The 18,737-nt window shown below is 48.0% G+C and overlaps 1 protein-coding gene across 4 annotated transcripts in view; it reads left to right on the top strand.

The window, feature by feature from the left end:
• Rph3al (rabphilin 3A-like (without C2 domains)) overlaps window positions 1-18,737 on the top strand; it is a 143,304-nt gene that overhangs the window by 18,228 nt on the left and 106,339 nt on the right. The window contains exon 1 of one of the 4 annotated variants that reach the window (XM_063268370.1): window positions 13,091-13,300. The exons of 2 other annotated variants lie outside the window; for them this stretch is intronic. The gene's annotated coding sequence lies outside the window, so the exon portion shown is untranslated. Of the gene's footprint in view, window positions 1-13,090; window positions 13,301-18,737 lie in introns of those variants that run through there. One more of the 4 variants, NM_133591.2, reaches the window with a different exon arrangement.

Here is an 18,737-nt window from a genome sequence, read left to right as displayed (position 1 = left end):
AAAAACAGAGTTGGCAGCGTGGTGGCGGTGCACGGCTTTAACCCCAGTACTCGGGAGACTGAAGCAGGCAGATCTCTGTGAGTTCGAAGGTCAGCCTGGTCTACAGAGCGAGTCCCAGGATAGTCAAGGCTACACAGAGATACCGTGTCTTTAAAAAACAAAAACAAAAAATGGGAAAAGCTGTCATTAGCAGATATTCTAAGAAATTCTAAGATGCATTCTAGGGCTGTACTGTAAAGGATGCTACAGAGTGACTCAAATCCGAGTGAGAAAAGAAAGACCACCTGGCAAGGCATAAGTACGTCTTGTTTATAGTTCTTCCATACTAAGACTACTGTATAAAGAAGTAATAAAACTGCTAATAGGCTTATGCCATACAAGATACTTTGTATGACAATAATGGCCCAGGAGAGAGGAGGGAAGGGAGTTGAGTCACGTTTCACTTAGCACGCACAGGCTCCGGGAGGCTAATCACTGTGTGGACAGCATAGAGTGTGCACGAACTGAGATGGTTACCCTCTTACGAGGGGATGCAGTTGTAAGGGACCGCTGCCGTGCGTGGTCCTTGTCAACTGAAGCAACATTGTGCCTACTGTGTAGTAGAGAAAAGCTTTTGTATTTTACTGCAACTAAGTCAGTGTTCATCTAAGCTGCCTGGTTTTAAATTAAAATACTAACTGAAAGGAGTGGTGATGTGGCTCGGTGAGAGAGAATTTGCCTAGCACAAGCACAGCCCTGGGTTTGATCCCTAACAACACGCGTGCACACAGACACACAGACACACACACAGACACACACACACACACACACACACACACACACTATAATTAAAATTATAATCTGTAATTGTAATCTCTGAAGTGACCGGTTAGGAACTAGCTTAAAATGTAATAAAAGATTAATGATTAATGAAAAGTTATATTAAAAATATTAACATAAGGGGCCCAGCTAGATGGCCATTGATAAAAGCACTTGCCTCAAAGCCTGACCACTTCAGTTCAGCCTCCACTGGTGGAAGGAGAGGAACAATTCCTGGAAGATGTCCTCTGCCCAACCTCCACATGCATGCCATGGGATGCACGCATCCCCGTGAATACACGTCTGTGCATATGCACACATACAGGAAATGTAAAAGAGGGTGGAAGTTTTTATAAGGTATCAGATAGAACAGACTTTAAGACAAAAACCATGCCTGGGAATGAAGTTCAGTGGTGGGGTGCTTGCCTGGTCTGTGCACCACCAGCACTGTGGTGGGTGGGCGAGGGACAAGGCTGGTTACTAGAAGGAAGATGTCTTAGGAGGTGGGAGTGCTTGCGGTGCAAAGATGGGGGCTTGAGTTCACTCCCCAGAACCCATGTAAAGGTTGGGCATGGCCACGCATGCCTATAACCCCAGTGCCGGGTGTCAGAGAAAAGGGGATTTTGGGAGTTTACTCTCCTTACATTCTCGCCCAAATGGAGCTTCAGGCTCAGTGAGAGACCTTCAGCCTCAAGGGGACAAAGTGGAGAACAGAAGAGGCCGGTACCTGAGGTCCTGTTCTTGGACTCCCCATGTGTGCACAGTGACGTTTGCACACACACTTTACACACACATTGTTACTGAAGTGAATGAGGACATTCAAGATGCTAAAAAGCCAGTCCATCAGGAAATGCTAATACGTATAAATATACATTTACCCAGTAACAGACCCCGAAACTACAGAGAGCAAATGTAACAGTAATGGTGGGAGAGAATGGGATTCAACGATAGTTGCAGGCTGACTTCGGGTCTTTCACTTTATTTATTTCTAATTATTTATCACATTGTAATTTTGAGACAGGGTTTCACTGGGTAGCCTCCACTGGCCTGGAACTCCCTATGTAGATCTGATTGGACTCAAACTCACAGAGATTCACGTGCTTCTGGCTTCAGAGAGCTTGTTGTATGGCACAGGGTGGCCTTGGGGTTGCACTCCATGCCACCATTCCTGGATTCAAGGTCTCACTTGCAATGATAGATGCACAAGTAGGCAGAGGCTCAATAAGGAAATAAGAGACTTGACTCTATAAACCAATGAGGCTTAACAGACATCTAGAAAGTACTCCACCGAGTGGCCCCGCCCTTTCTCACCTCAGGCTGGTGGTGAGGGGAGAAAGGAGTCAGGCAGAGAGCAACAGAATGCTCTGGAGCTGGCTGCATGTGGGCTACTTTATTGTTTTAGGGATAGGGTATCTGAAGGCTTTTTTAGGGTTATGGGTAGAAAGGGCTAATTGGTCATGGCATCAAGTGAGGAGGAAGGGCAGATTGGTTATAGTACAGCACCTAATTATCATGGGGACAGAAGCCATAGTGGGGCGTGTGTGCCCAGTTATGCAGTCTTGCAGAGAGCTCTGTACAAGGTCATTTTTCAGACAAAGCCAGCCACCTGTGTTCAGGGACACTCTCCAGACAAAGGCAGGCAGAGACAGGGAAGCCCTGCTGAGAGAGGGAGTCCCCCATTTTGCACCAAGCCCAGAAAGCCATCCTGTCAAAGGGGACTGCTACCTTAATTGTAAGGTTCCTCAATACCACCTGACAGCAGTTGGTTCTTTGTAAGTCTACATGAAGCACTGTCCCAAGAGCAACTGCACGTGAGGCTGGGAAACACATCTCAATACATTAAAAGAGGTTGAAGTCATAAAAGTACATTCTGTCACTATACTAAAATGTAAGTTAGAACTTCGGAGCTACAGGAAATTGGGGGAATTCACAAATATGTGGAAAATAATTTCTTCTAAATACTAAAGGAAGAACTCCCAAGTGAAACTAGAAAGTGCTTTAGGACAACAAAGAATGGGTAACATTTTAAAGCTTATGAAAAACTGGAGAGATGGCTCAACAGTTAAGAACACCGACTGCTCTTCCACAGGACAGGGGTTCCATTAGCAGCACCCATGTCAGGAAGCTCACAACTGCTTGTAACTCCAGCTCCAGGGCATCAGATGCCTCTGGCCACACACACACACACACACACACACACACACACACACACACACACTAAGATAATTGAAGTTTAAGGAATCTTTAAGGCTTACAGAATAAATAGTTGTGGACATCTATATTAAAAAAGAGGAAAGGCCTCAGGTCAATAATCTTCTGCTGTAAGAAACCAGGAAAGGAACAGAAATCTAAACCCAAAGCAAGCAAAGGAGAAAAGTCATAAAGATTAGGACTGGGGGGAAAAAAAAGAAATAAGAATAAAAAGGTCATGTATTGTATGACTCCATTTATATGCAGCACCCAGAATATGCAAATCCACAAGACAGACAGAAAGTAGATCAGTCTTTTCCAGGGGCTGAGAAGGGAGACCGGAGTGACTGCTAATGCTTTCTTTCTGGGGCACTGAAAATGTCCTGAAACCCAACCCTGGAGACATCAGTCCCACAGCTCTGTGACTATGCAGAAACCCACTGGGCTATCTGAAAACTTTAAAGGGGTGAGCTTCACGACTTGTGAACTGTATCTCCATAAGGGTGCTAAAAAAAAAGACAACAAAAAATTTTAACACAGATAATTAGGTGAACAAGATTGTATGGGGGGGGGGGGTTGGGGATTTAGCTCAGTGGTACAGCGCTTGCCTAGGAAGCGCAAGGCCCTGGGTTCGGTCCCCAGCTCCGAAAAAAAGAACCAAAAAAAAAAAAAAAAAAAAAAAAAAGATTGTATCAGGGTCCCTGAGGGCCCAAGGGAGGAATGTGACATTAAAGGACACTCGGAGGCCTCAGGTGTGTGGGAAACGTTTGGTTTTATACAAACAGCAATAGGAAGCCATCCGGGTGATTTCAAGCCCATGGCTGCATGCTAGGACCGGCCTTTTGGGAAGCTCACTGTGACAGTAGCTAGGATGACTGACTGCAGGGGTGCAGAGGAAGATCTAGGGGGCTGGGGTGGGGTGGGGAGCTGCAGCCCAAACACAAAGAACGGCATTTCAGAAGGTTTGGTGTTCAAGGTCACCTTGCTGGTGGAGACAGACCTGGCAGCCAGCCTGGTGCACAAATCCTCTGCTCCCCCTAGTGCTGGTCTGAACACCCCCAGGTCATCTTCACTCTGGGTTGCAGGGGTAGCAGGGGAACAGCGTGTCACGTGAGGCAGGCTGCTGGGTACCTGGCTGGCCTGGGCTGGTTACGAATGTGGTGACAATTGAACAAAAAGAAGGATCCCAGGCTCTGGGGCAGCTCACAAAGCTGAGGTAGCTCCGCCCACCCAGACCCTGGAGGACTGAAAGGGGCCTGTGTGCTAGAGGGAAGCCAGGTGTCTGCTTCCTGTCTGCTTGCCTCTGCCCTGGCTCCCTTCTCTCTTAACCCTGCAGACCCTGTTTCTCAGGGCTGAGCATATGGCTCAGTGTCAACCCGTCCCCACCAACCCCACTCTTTGGCTGCAGGAGATCTACCCAGGGCTTCATGCTCACTGCGCTGTAGCCTAGCCCCCACTGCCACACCCACGATTTCCCAGGTTATTAAGGGAAGGACTTGGATATGCTAACTTGGCCTGGGTATGGCCTGAGGGGGCTGGTTGGTCACAGTCTAAAGTCAGAGCTTCTGAGGCCATGCCTGGTGGTGGCTACGCCATCAGACAGGATGCCAGGTTACCTTATTGTAAAAGGTTCCCCCTTACCCCTACTTGGTAAACAAAGCATAGTCTCGCTCTGAGGAACTAACTACACAAGGTTCTGTCACTTGAATCCATTCGCAGACACAACCTTCCCTCTTCCCTTCTCTGCTTTTTTAGCCCTTTACTGGGCTGGTAAGATTCTAGAATGTCGAAACTCAGACTGACTACCTTTGCAAATTGTTAGTTACCCCAGAAAAGAAAGGCCTGGCCTGTGTCCTCCTGAAAATTTTATTGAAAAGGAACGCAGTCAAACCATTGTCTCCTTTTTGCCTGCTGTTTGAAATGCAGAGCCCTGGTGATCTTGGAATAAATAGGTTTATAACTGGGGACTGAAGAGGATGGGGACTGGCTGTGAAGTCTGTGGGAGGCTGTGTGAGGGGCAGCTGCCCACACTGCCCCGCTGCTTCTGGCCCTGGCTCATCTTTCTCTTTCAGCTGGTCCACAGAGGCCACACGCTGTGGCACCTTTTCTATGGGTACACCGGGGTCAGGGGGCTGCCAGGACCTGGCCCTTCATGCTGGGGGCCAAGTCTCTGGTCCTGAGCAGTGTGATTGATCTTAGCTGGGGTTTCCTCTCTTGCTGGGAGAAGCAAAGCTTAGGAGTTCTCCAGTCCTCGGCTGCTCTCAGACATCAGAGCGGGACAGAGGCAGTCTGAATGCAGACGCAGGTTGGGGGCTCTTTTCGCTTAGAATTCCTGCAGCATTTATAAGGAGACCGCATAGTTTACTGTCTCATTATTCATGGCTCGATGCTGTTGTCTTTCTAGAATGTTGCCTCCAATACTAATTGTCAGCCCTGTGCACGGAGCTGGTGCGGACTCACAGCCACCAACCTCTGCATTTAATTTGCTACCGCTGAGTGGAAGGGGTGGGGGCAGGCTGTGCTGGAGGGTTGATAAAACCTCAGAGTGGCTGGGCGGGGAGGGGTGGCTATGTGGGTTTCCCCGCTCCCAGCAGAGTAGCTGACAAGCTCTTCATGGATAGCCTGGTGTCTGATTGCTGGTGCCCTGTTCTTTCCTGGGTCCAACTGTACTCTGACATTTTCAGGCAAAGACTGTGTGCCTTCTGTTTTGCTGTTTTTTTTTCCAGTTTTCCATCTATATACTTATCTATCCACTCAATATTCCATCATGTTGCATGGAAAAAGTGAGAATGCCCAGAGAATATATGCTTCTCCACGTGTCATCTATAAGAAGGGTACAAATATGTATTTATTAAGAAGATAAAGTTGGTGCTATGTACCAGACCTGTGTAGAGATAATAGTATGTGAATAGACACATTAATATTATCTGTTTCTGTGAGCATATGTAGTTAAATAGAAGCTCATAAAAATAAGATCAGAAAAAATAGAGATTAACCAAAATGACGTCAAACACAAACACACACACACACACACACACACACACACACACACACACACATATGCCATAGAGTTCAATACATTTTACTATGAGTCAGACTTTTAACTCTGATGGGTAACCAAGGCAGGAAGAAAATATCAGTGGTTTGTGAGATCTATAAGCATAGAGACACCAGACCACATTAGATCTGAAGGAAATCTCTCACTTGGCCCCTCAGTGAGGAGTAAAATGTATGACCGAAAACATGGAAAGCATGTGGTGTGCAGGTACCACCGCTCTCCTCCTGCGCCCACCGTAGACAGCACTGACCATTTCCACTCTGAAACAAGGGTCGCTCCACTTTCCTAAGCATAACACTCCGGGCAGACATTAGCACTCATCTAGAATGTGCATGCTATGTGAAACCCTGTAGCTGTTCTTCAGCTGTTTTGTGGGTTCTTCTTTCTTCTACCCCTCTCCACCCCTTTTCTTCTATCCTTTCAACCGCCTAACACTATATAAGAGAGAAAGAAGGATAGAGGGGAAAGGAAAGAGATCCCCGAATAAAGCCGGGTTGGGAAAAGGGTGCGATGTTATCCTTAGACTATAACCGGCTGAGTAGGGACATCGAATTCCCTGGGACAAGTTTGATCGTTGCCGTAGGGATATCTAGTTTCTTCTTCTTGCTTCTGCACAATTACTTAAACTGTGGCCAAGAGCTGTTAACCCACCTATTGGAGCCCTAGCATTTACACACCCTCTGAAAAGTCCCCAGAATTCCAAAGTCAATCGCAGAAACTATCTGCAGCTGGCAACACCATGCCCCTAGCCAGAGCGTGAGGCAAATCATAGTCATCTGCTGTGGACAATCTGAGGCCAGTCCATATCCTATACCTGGGATTAAAATGAAACCATATAATATTTCTGTGTTTTTAAGAAGAACCCAAAATTCCAAAATTGTCACTACAGAGCCTACTTGCTCTCTAGTGTGAGCAAAGGTGGCAGATCAGAGACTGATGGAGCATTCGAGTAGACAGCCACCTGAGACTGGAGTGGGGGCTCTTTAGAATATCGTGGGAAAAATCTGGAAAATAGGGCCTAGGATTAAAGGGGCCTTACCCCAGCAGAATGCACAGCATCTTGACTCCCCTGCACCCACTGACCTGAGGAGCAACCCCATCTACAGCAGCTTTAGTTCTGTCGTGCCAACCACTGCCCCACTGCCCCAGACTACCCCTCAGAAGGACATTTTACAGTTAATCCACAGAATAACACTGCATGTGTAACACAAACGTGTGTTTGTAACATGCCTTCACCAAGTTTCCTCTAATGCTTTTATTTTGCAGACTGTTCTCCTCACTTCTCCCCTTGGATCTTTTGTTTTCCTTTTATCCTCTCTCTCTCTCTCTCTCTCTCTCTCTCTCTCTCACACACACACACACACACACACACACACACACACATATCCTCCCTCTCTCCTTTCCTTTCTTTCTTCACAATAGGTTCTCATGTAGCCCAGGCTAGCTTTGAACTCACCCTGTAACAAAGAGTGACCTTTGAACTCATGACCCTCATGCTTCTACCTCCCTAATGCTGGGACACAGGCATGGGTCACCACACTCGGTTCTCTTGAGCTTCCGTGTGTGTGCACACGCTCCTTCGTAAGCATGAATGTGGGTGCAGGCATGCCATGGTATGCATGTGGAGCTCTGAGGGACAGCCTTGGGTATCAGACCTCACCTTCCACCTTGTTAGAAACAGAGTCTCTCTTATATTTCCACGTCTACCCAGGCTAGAGTACTTTAGTGCACCAGGTTAGAGGACCTTGAGCTTCCTGGGTTTGATGTTGAGTCCTGATTGTCAACATGGCAGGATTTGGAGTCACTGAGGGGACATATCTTTAGGCTCACCCGGGAGGAATTATTTAGATTTAGTCTCTGACCATGCTTATGAAATTAGTTCATATAAACTTACATAGATTATTCGTCTATATAAATTTATATAGATTAGTTTAATTGAGGTGGGAAGAACCATCTAGAGAGTGTATAACACTATTCCGTGGGCTTGGGTCTTGAATCACATAAGGAGAGCAAAGCTAACAGGGCATTAGCCCTCATCTTTCTCCACTTCCTGACAGTGGATGCACTGTGACCAGCCACCTCAAGCCCTTGCCATTACGACTCCACCACGATGGACTTTATCCTTCGACTGTGAGCCAAAAGAAACCCTTCCTTTTGTAAGTTGCATTTTGTCAGAATTTTAGTGTCCTGCTTTTCTATTGTGATAAGACAGCATGGCCAAGGCAACTTATAGAAGAGTTTATTGCATTTCAGAGGTCTGTGACCATCATGGCTGTGAGTAGGACAATAGCCAAGCAGGCATGGCCCTGACACACTAGCTGAGAGATTAAATCCTTAACTGCGGGTAGGAGGCAGATAGAAAGAGCTAATTTGGAGCATCTTGGGTTTTTGAAACCTGATCCATGCTCCCTCCACTCCATCCCTCCATGACACACCTCGTCCAGTAAGGCCACACCTCCTAATCCTTCCCAAACAGTTCCACCAAACCAGAACCAAGCACCATCAAGCTCACATCATATATGAGCCTTTGAGGGCTGTTCTCATCCAAAGCATCATTTACTGTAGCATTGGGATAAGTAACTAAGATGTGGGGGTTTTCCTGTCTCCACCTCCCATTTCTCCTTAGGAGCTCTGAAATCACAGATGATTGCACAGCTGCATCTGGCCTTTACATGGGTTCTGGGGATTCTGACTCAGGTCATCATGCTGGCATAGTAAGTGATTTGTACTTACTGAGCCATCTTTCCAGCCTTCGCTTGAGCTTTTTAAAGTGTCAGAGCAAGTTATCAACTTCATTCCCTATGAGTATTAATTATCAAATTACTTACGTTTCCTATATAAATTGCCATTTATCATCTTTGCCTCTTTCTTGCAAACTTTGCGTGTTCGTGGATTAAGCAATTTAGCGTTTGCTTTTCTGTTTAGAGAGTGAGCAAGCAGTGATGGCGGAGCCCCGTGCTGGTGCCTGCAGTGTGGGCTGGGAGGAGAAGGCTAACTTTAGCAAAGCGAAGGTCAGGGCCTCTGCTGTCAGTATGTGATGGACAGCCATTCTACCTGTCCAGCTTCCTTCTTCAGGTATAAGTAATCACGTCATCCTCCTGGAGAAGATAACTGGCCCCTGCCCCTTCGTCCTTAGGAAAGGACTGACTGGTGCTTAAGCCAGTGTGTTAAGCCAGGGGCACTCAGGGTCCTGTCAGCAAGGCTGTTTCTTTGCAGTGATCATTCTGGGTGCAGTCTCTGGAAGACAAGGGGTGGTCAGAAGTGGATGGCACAGTCTCAGTGTACAACCTGGGAGATGGGCCGAGGTCTGGGATCTCTCTTGGGGATCATTGGAGACATAGGTGTGATTTGAAGAGACAGGTCAGACCATCCCGGGACCACAGAGAAAGCACATGGAGCTGGATCTCTCTTTGGGCCCCATGGCTACAGCAGAAGAGCAAAGAATGAACACTGGAGATTGGAGGGATCTCTGCCATGGTGTCTCTCAGCCAGACCTCAGAGGAGAGTTAGCTGCAGGAACAGACAGCTCCCCACCAGAGCTGAAGCAATTTAGCATGTGTATGAGTTCTGCTGCCTTCTCCATTCTGCCTAGGTGATTTTCTCAGAGTTCGTGATCAATCACAAATAAGAGTCCAGCTCAAAAGCAGAAATGGGACTCTGTGAGTCTGGCAACCTGGGAACTGTAAAAGTGGGTCAGGCTTGGCTGCACCCAGTGACTGACAATATCTTCAGGCATATTTGTCTTCTTCTGTTGGCTTCCCTAAGCATCATTTCCAGACTGGCTGCTTCTGAGAGGGGGCAAGATGGCCACAGGATTTCCCATGCCAGCACCACCAGCACTGTTTGCTCCCCACGACAACACTGTTACCACAGCTCACCGTCATGAAAGGTATACTTCTCAGTAACCCAGAGAAGACAAACCCTGGCCTAGGTCACCTGCAGCCTTGGGCCAGCCACTCTCCAGGAAGTGGAAGAGGGTGATGGATATCTTAATAGGTTCTCCAGTCATGTCCAACCCTAAGGAGGAAGAAGCCAGGAGGACAACCTGGTTACTTAATCCTGAAGAAGGAAGCTGGGCAGGCAAGATGGTTGTCCTTCACCTAGAGCTAGCAGAAGCCCCTGGCCTTTGCTTTGCTAAAGGTAGAATTGTCTTCCCAGCCCAAGATGCACAGCTGTCTGGACCTTGGTGCTGCAGGGTTGAATTAAGGCTATGATCTGCTTAGCATTGCCACAGTTCTGGGGTACACAGTGTGAACGCTAGTAATCTTCATGCTTTTGCGTAAAGGGCATCTTAGGCCTTCTCATGGAGGCTTCCTGTGTGGGAAATCCCTCACACGGCACCTTCACATGTGATAAGCTGCTATGCTTGGGGAAAATAGCTTTTCCCTAACATGCTTGTGTCCCAGGATGCTGGTCCTAGCACCCCTTGGCCTCTGCTACCTCTCCTTGCCAGGGTCACAGTCTCTTTGGGATGCTACTCTCAGCTCAGATTTCAACCGGATGTTGGGGGTCACCTCTAGTTTGTGAACAAGTCTATTTTGTGGGTGGACATGCAGGGACGGGACAGAGCTGCCAGGCTGAGCCCTGACAAAGGAGGCACCCGGTATGGCTTCGGAGCTCTCTGCACGCGCACAGCAACTTCCTAGTCTTGCTGCTCTGTGGCAGCTGCACCCCACAAGCCCTGGGAGCTTCTCTCACCTTCCCCCTTAAGGGGCTTCACTGGGTTTTTGCTTTTCTCTTTTCATCTTCGTATGAGTTGCTTTTCTCTTGCTGCTGTAACAGATACCCCAGAAAGACAACTTTAAAGAGGGGGACAGTCTGTTTGCGCTCAGGGTTTCAGAGAGTTTGATGCACCATTTGGCTCCATGGATGGAGCATCATGGCAGGGGAAGCACGTGGCAAGAGCTTTCTTTATTTCTTAGGGGTACCGAGGGGAAGGTAATAAGGGTTCAGGACAAGATATAGCCCCCGGGATATACCCTCTGTGACCTGCTTCCTCTAGTAAGGCCCCTCCCCACTTTGCTACCTTGCTATAATGCCATTGTATTTTGAATCTATGGAGGGACTAATCCATCAGTAAATCAGAACCCTCCTGAGCTAAGCTCTCTGGAAAAGCCATCACAAATGCACCAGAGGAGGGAGGTGTGCCTTCCTAATCCTGCTTCTTAATCCACCGCTTGAAACTGAGACTGCCACAGTGTTTTCTAATTTTCTGTGTGGAAATGGAACTTGGGGTCTCTGTGTACTAGGGTGAGGTTCTGCCAGGAGCTACATTCCACCCCACTGAGATGCAATTTAAACTCTGGACCCTCTTCTCCAGATAAGTGGAGTCTTCTCTGGAAGCCTGAACTGGCTGGGTTGTTTCTTTGGTTTTTACTTTGTTTTATTTATTTATTTATTTTTTTGGTTCTTTTTTTCGGAGCTGGGGACCGAACCCAGGGCCTTGCGCTTCCTAGGCAAGCGCTCTACCACTGAGCTAAATCCCCAACCCCTTTGTTTTATTTTTAAGACAAGGTCTTACTATGCAGCCTGAAAACTCAGGGTGTATACCAGGATAGCTTCAAACTCATAGAAATCCATCTACTTCTGTCTCTCAAGTGCTGGGATTGGGCACGCACCATCATACATCGCCCTGTGGTTGGGTTGGGAAGCTGCCCACTCCCTTCCCATCTTCCACAGTGTCCTCGGATCATATCAGTGTCCTTGGATTCTCTCTTAGTTAGGGTTTCAATTGTGATGAAGCACCGTGACCCAAAAGCAGGTTGAGGAGGAAAGTGTGTATTCAGCTTACACTTCCATATTGTGCTTCATCACCAAAAGAAGTCAGGACAGGAACTCACAGAGGCCAGGACCTGGAGACAGGAGCAGAGGCCATGGAGAGGTGCTGATCACTGGCTTGGCCATCATGGCTTGCTGAGTCGGCTTTCTTATAGAACCCAGGACCACCAGCCCAGGGATGGCACCACCCATCATGAGTTAGGCCCTCTCACATTGATCACCAATTGAGAAAATATCTTACAGCTGGATCTCATGGAGGCATTTCCTCAACCAAGGTTCCTGATGACTCTAGCTTGTGTCGAGTTGACACAAAAACCTGCCAGGACAAGTTCCTTGGAACCCCATTTGAGAAGCTCTGGGTGATTGTGTCCATTGGTCTCTCGTCTTAGAACTTTTTTTTTTTTAAGGTTTATTTATTTATTATATATAACTACACTGTAGCTGTCTTCAGACACACCAGAAGAGGGCATCAGATCTCATTACAGATGGTTGTGAACCACCATGTGGTTGCTGGGATTTGAACTCAGGACCTCTGGAAGAGCAGTCAGTGCTCTTAACCACTGAGCCATCTCTCCAGCCCGTCTTAGAACTTTTTAAAAATCTCCATGGGGATAAGATTGCTAGAAAACATTTTCTTCCTTTACTAGATTGTCTGTTATGAAAAGGTCAGTAGTGAGCCCCTTGTCATCTTCCAGACTCAAACGTAGACATAACGGCTGGACCACGCTCCGGCTTGCATCGGGCTGCCTCACTAACCCTGTACTGGGCCAGCTGCTTTTGAGTGTCTGTTCTTCTACCGCCCTGGTCAAACGATCTGGGTTAGATTTACCTTCTTCTTAAGAAGCCACAGCGAGAGGCTCTACCGCTGGCCCTGGACGCTCTGGGAAGCTCTGTGATGCTCATGGCTTGGGTCCCACCAGGACTGATAATAACTCTTGAGAAATGTCTAGAATCTAAGCCCTTTCTAACAACAGCACACACATAAACCCTTGGGTGCTGTCAGGTCACATGTGTTTATAATTCCAATCACTTTGAAGGCTGAAGCAATAGGATCCTGGGTTCCAGCCTGGGCTATTCAGCAAGATCCTGTCTCAAGAAATGACAACATCTTGCAGTTTGTATGTGTCCGGACTGAAAACACATCCCCCAGGGGATGGAGGCCGTCCCTGAAGGCCCTGCCTTGGGTGGGAAACACCCTACAATTGTCTGTCAGCTGCTGCCGCTGTGGGACTTGGTCTCCAGTACAATAGTGGTGGGGTGGTTTGGCCCAGCTTCCCTGCCCTAGGCAGAGAGAATCCAGGCCTGGGTTTGGCTCCAGCTGGGCCTTGAAGAGCTGTTACTTATTGAGTTAAGTCAGAGTGGCTCAACTGTTGACGAGCAGCACCTGGGTCACCCTTGGCAACCACCACACAAGAGAGGCCCTCCTTTTGCTGGGGCTCCCTGTAACCCTCGCTCGACTGGGCCCATTGCTTCCTGGTAGGTGCTTCTGGTTCTCCTGGTACTAAGGACCCATGAAGCTATCTTTGTGTGTCATGCCTGTCTAGTGCCTGCAGGGGCTTTTCCAGATTCTGCTGTAGGGAAGGGGTGTGCCAGGCTGGGAAAGTGTGTGGTAAATGGTTCACAGAGACGTGCCTGGCAGTAGAAAGGCAGTGGGCTGGAGGAGAGCCAGGAGCCTCCGCCTCAGACGCTGCATTCTGTCTGTACCATCCTTTGTACTCCAGTGGACAGGACGGATGTGAGGTCCTGGGTGGATGGCTTCTGAGTTTTGGTGGAAAGTTGAACAGCAGGTGGAGAAGGGGCCTATGTAGGTAGCAGTCCAGACTCCTTCACTGGATGCATGCTCGTGACAAGCTGAGCTCTGTGTAGGAGTGAGAGATGGGTTAGGGTATATATGTCTGGTGTTCACCTTTGAGGTCAGCTATCATAAAACTGAAAAAAAAAAAATCCCCAGATAACCACGAGACAGGGCCAAACGCCAAGGGTCCCAGAGACAAAGATAAATATTCAAGGAAAAACCATGTTTATTAGAATACAGCTAAGTTTGAAGTACCAGGGAAATGGGCTGGTTTTGTTTGTTTTCGAGACAGGGTTTCTCTGCGTAGCCCTGACTGTCCTAGAACTCACTATATAGATCACGCTGGCCTCAATCTCAGATATCCACCTGCCTCTGCCCAGCTGAGAGATGGGCTTTTAAGGCATTTTACCAATCATTTGCCAACATGGGCATTTTGTTTGACCATGCTGAGATTCGAACCCAGGAAGGACCTTGTATTTCAATGTAATTAGAACCTCCTGATAGTCTTCTCTTTACACACATGATGTGGTTTTCTACTTAGGGTGGAGAAGAAGTTTCCTTTGAAAACAGACTTGAGAATGAATTGATTTAAAGGAAAATATGAGATGAATAATAGTATTGGACCCACCGAGGCTTGGCGGCAACCTTCCAGAAAGAAGCGGAAAAGCAAAGGGGGAGGGGCAGGACCAATGAGGTGGAGCTAGGAGGGGGAGAAAGACTGGGTTTCTAGGTCTAGGGAGGTGGCCACAGATCTTGGTGTGGTCCGTTTGAATTGTAATGGATAAGACCATGGAGGGCTGGAGGGCAAATTGACCTGTATTATAAGGAGCCGCCAGTCTCTGGGTGTAGACTCTCCAGGAAGCATCAGGAGCCACAGAAGGAGTTTAAAGAGAAGACTGGCTCATGATTATCCTTGAAGAGTCTCGTTGTGATGGATACCAGGACTTGGAGTCAGGATGACCACACTGGGGCTTAAGTAAAAGTGCTATTATGAGGCCAAGCTAGGGCCATATCCCTTCAGTTCATCTCCTGCTGACTCTGGCCGCCTGCAGCTGGAAGAGTCAGGTCTGAGGCAGATGAGACCAGCCTTGATCTGTGGGTTACAAACTGTGTGGAGCTTGGTTGCAGACCAGAAGCCTGGAGCTGGGGGCTGTCTGGGATGGCCTGTTCTGCATGTCCTGGGAAAAGGACAGGGAAGGAGGGGCCCGGTGACAGCCCCTGGTGCCTCCAGGCCTAGCACAGAATGTTCTGGAATGCTGTGAGGGAAGTGGGTGGGGTGAGCTGAAGGAAGCTTTTCTGTGGCTAGACCAGGAAGTGTGCAGTTTCCTGCCCAGGTTTGGTTCGGACAGCCCTGCCTGGCTGAGAGCCCAGGGTCAGGATTTCATTCATCAGCAGGGCCTGTGTGCTCCCTCCCGGGTCACCTTTTATTTGTTTGTTTATTACTGTCCCATTTCTTCCTTCCCGTGTGAAGAGTCACTCAGTTCAGGCACCAGCTTTGCTTAAAAAACAAAAAACAAAAAAAAAACCCAGGCATTCACCCTTTCCCCTAGAGGGCCTTCTCTGTGCCAGGCAGCAGGGGAGGCCTACCTAGTCCAGGTGATACAGTGGGTGGGCCATACGGATCCATTCCAAACTGTGTGCCTGCGTTGTCCCTAGTAACCAGACCATGGGCAAATCTTCTACCTGGGAACATAAATCATTCTGTTCCTCTGTGAATGTGGGGGCCGCTGCCACTGCAGGGTGCAGGGCTGTGAAATGCAGGTGTCTGTTCCAGGCAGCAACATTTTGGAGTGCTGATTCGACTGGTGCTGTAGGTAAAACGTAAGGGTGGTGTCAGTTTAAGCTTGGGCTCTGCTCTGGCCTGGCTGGAAGATATTCCTTAGGGTGGGAAAACTGTCATCATTATTTTGGTGGGATAGGGTTTCATTGTGTAGCCCTGGCTGTCCAAGAATTCACTCTGTAGACCAGACTCAGAGATCCACCTGCCTCTGCCACTGGAGTGCTGGGATTAAAGGCGTGTGCCCCCTCCATTTGGCTGGAAAAGCATTATTTTAATTTTTAAAAATAATTCCAGGCACCTAAAGGATTGATGTGGATATTTGCCTTTTGGGATGCTTGTGGTGGAGCCGGTCACTTGGCTGTCCTCCTTGACCCGGATGTTGAGTAAAGAAAGCACAGCAGGCCATGCCATCCTCTTTATGTGCAGCCTTACTTCTGGGGAAGCTTGAGAATAGGGGTAGCCTTGCTGTTTTCATGGCTCTCTGGAGTCCCTGCTCTGCCCAGAGTTGGTGCCAAGAGCCTGGTGAACTCAGGCTGGTACAGTCACTGCCCTGCCAACAGGTTTCCTTCATGCCCACCAATCTAGTTCTCTGTGTCCCTTTCTGGCTCTCCAACAGGCTCCCTTTCCACCCCCCCACACCCCAGCCGCTGGGAGGCTGGCTATCCCTGGAAAGCCAGCCCACTTGCCAGATGCCAAGCAGGCTCCTCCACTTCAAGGAAGCCTTCCTTCCTTCCTCCTCCTACCCTGTAGGTCCTCGGCCTGTGGCAGGGTGGGGGTCTTCTGTCACTGTGCCTTCTCTGTGCCCTAGGCCACATAGTCAAAGCATTCACTATTGTTGTCTGGTTCATTCCAGATTCATCCCATGCTCCCTGCCACACATACTAGTGTTCAGAGCAGACACAGTAGAGGCGACCCTTCTCCAGGGACCTTGTGGAAATTAGCAAGTAAGCAAAAGAAATACATTTCTGTGTCCCCAGAGAGGGCATGGTGGGTACTGTGGGATGGGGGGACATTAGAGAAAGACACAAAACACTCTAGAGTGATGAGGGTCCCTTGCCCATCAACATAAAAGCTCTCAGAATGGGGTGACAGTGTAGAGATGTGTTGACAGCAGTCAAGACACTTCCCATTGGGGAAGAGTTTTGGTTTTGTTTTTGTTTTCTGCAGTGGGTTTGTTGTTGTTATTTTTGTTTTGTTTTTTGTTTTTTTTTTTTACCTGTGGAGCAGAAAAAGCATGTTTTTGATCAGAGCAGTTTAAAGTTTTTTTTTTAAGACAAGATTTCCTGTAGTCCAAGCCAGCCCTGAATTTTTGATCTTCCTGTCTCTGCCTCATGGCTGCATGACTGTTGGGATTACAGTCATATGCCACCATGCCTGACTGAATGATACAGTAGGATCCATAAATGACACCTGCTATATTGTTAAAAGTGGATTCTTAAAAAAAAAATACTTCGGGGTTGGGGATTTAGCTCAGTGGTAGAGTACTTGCCTAGCAAGCGCAAGACCCTGGGTTCGGTCCCCAGCTCCGGAAAAAAAAAGAAAAAAAAAATACTTCCAGAAATAGAGTGAGTTAAAGTGAAAGATACATCGAAGATGGTGACCATCTCATTTTTCAGAAGCTCAGACAGAGATCAGGCCGCCTGGCCAGGAGAGGCTTGGGAGTTACATACAGAACGTGTTCTAGCGCTAACATCCTACAGGGATGTTTTGTCAGCAAGGCGCCTGTCTGCTGGAGGGCATAAGGTGTAGACGGCTTTGTTAAGGGAAAAGGTAAGCATGATTAGGTCATCACCTGGCACACACCAGCTTGGGCCTGCACAGCAAAGCCGCAGCAGTCATCTGTGTGCCAGGTTTACCCATAAGCTTCCTAGGAAAACCGTGTGATAAAAGCAGGACAGGAGCCTGTAGGTTCTGATCCAGGAGCCACAGGGTCTGATCCAAGAGCCGCATGGTCTGATTCAGAACTAAGTTCTCTGATGTCATGGAAGGACTGTGAGTTTTTGTGGAAAGAGAAGCCTGTGACTCAGAAACAGACTGTGGGCCCCTCCTGGAATAAGAACCAATCCCCTAAAAAGGACCACATGTAACACGGAGAGAAGTGGCTTGCTACTTCTCTCTAGGTTGCTGTAGGATAAAGACTAAAGAATAAAAAACTAAAGACTTGGGGAAATGTTGCTCAAATGGACTTCGAGAGGCGGGTTCACTGCAGGTGGCCCTCCCAAATGAGATGGAGGCAGTGATTGGCGTGTGTGGGGGTTGCACTGATTGACATAGGTGTGAGGGTTGTAGTGATTGGCATGTGTGGGGGTTGAGGATGGAGGGAGGTCAGAACTGCTGGACGTGGATAACCCAGCTGTCCTTAATTTTGGGGGGCACAGATGAAACACATGTGGCACTGTTCCATTGAAATGACATCCGTTCACGTTCAGATGAAGTCCTTGTTTATGTGTGCTGCTTAGAATTGAGCTCCTGGCCTTGAACAGGCTAGGCAGATATTTTACCCTTGCCACATTTGGGGGTACAAACTTTCTTTTGTTTGTAGAGCTGAGGATTGAACCCAGGGTGCTGACATGCCAGGCCAGTCCTCTTTACCCCTTTAACTTTCACTTAGAGGGTATCTTGAGGCTGCTCAGGCTGGCCTTGAACTCGGTGCATAACTCAGGCTGCCTCTGCCCACGGACTCCTTTCCCTTTTCCTTTTTTTCTTAATAGACAGGATCTCTTTACATATAGCCCTGGCTGTCCTGGTACTCACTCTGTAGGCCAGGCTGGCTTAGAACTCACAGAGATCAACCCACCTCAACCTCCCAAGTGCCAGAATCACAAGTGTGTACCACCATGTCCGACAATAACTCTTTCAAACAAGCTAGTCTTATCTGCGTTTATTTTATGCTGAATCTCTTCCCACGTCCTAGTTTCTCTTTCTTCAGTGGCTTCTGGGATAGCTTCTGTTCTGTGTCGGCTCCTCCTGTTCTTCGGGAACACTGTGTGCCCTTTCAGCGAGGTGGGCTCTATGTGATGGGTGCTCACAGATGCTAAACCCACCTCCAGCTATGCATCTTGGGGCTTTGTGTCTACATATATGTGATATATATGTTTATATACACATGTACATATACATATATATACATATACACACACATATATATACATACATATATACATACATAGAGAGAGAGACAGAGACAGAGACAGAGAGACAGAGCAGAGCAGAGCAGAATTTGGTTGTCTGTTCTCTCTCTCCCCTTCTTTTCCTCTCTCCCCTCCTCCCTCTCTCCCTCTTATTCCCTCTCCCCTCTCTTTATATTTTTTTCCCCTTCCTCTTTTTCTCCCCCAGGG

This window comes from Rattus norvegicus, chromosome 10, assembly GCF_036323735.1.
Source record: "Rattus norvegicus strain BN/NHsdMcwi chromosome 10, GRCr8, whole genome shotgun sequence".
In the NCBI taxonomy this organism is placed as follows: domain Eukaryota; kingdom Metazoa; phylum Chordata; class Mammalia; order Rodentia; family Muridae; genus Rattus; species Rattus norvegicus.
Note: the sequence above shows the minus strand (reverse complement) of the source record. Positions and strands in the feature narration are given on the sequence as shown.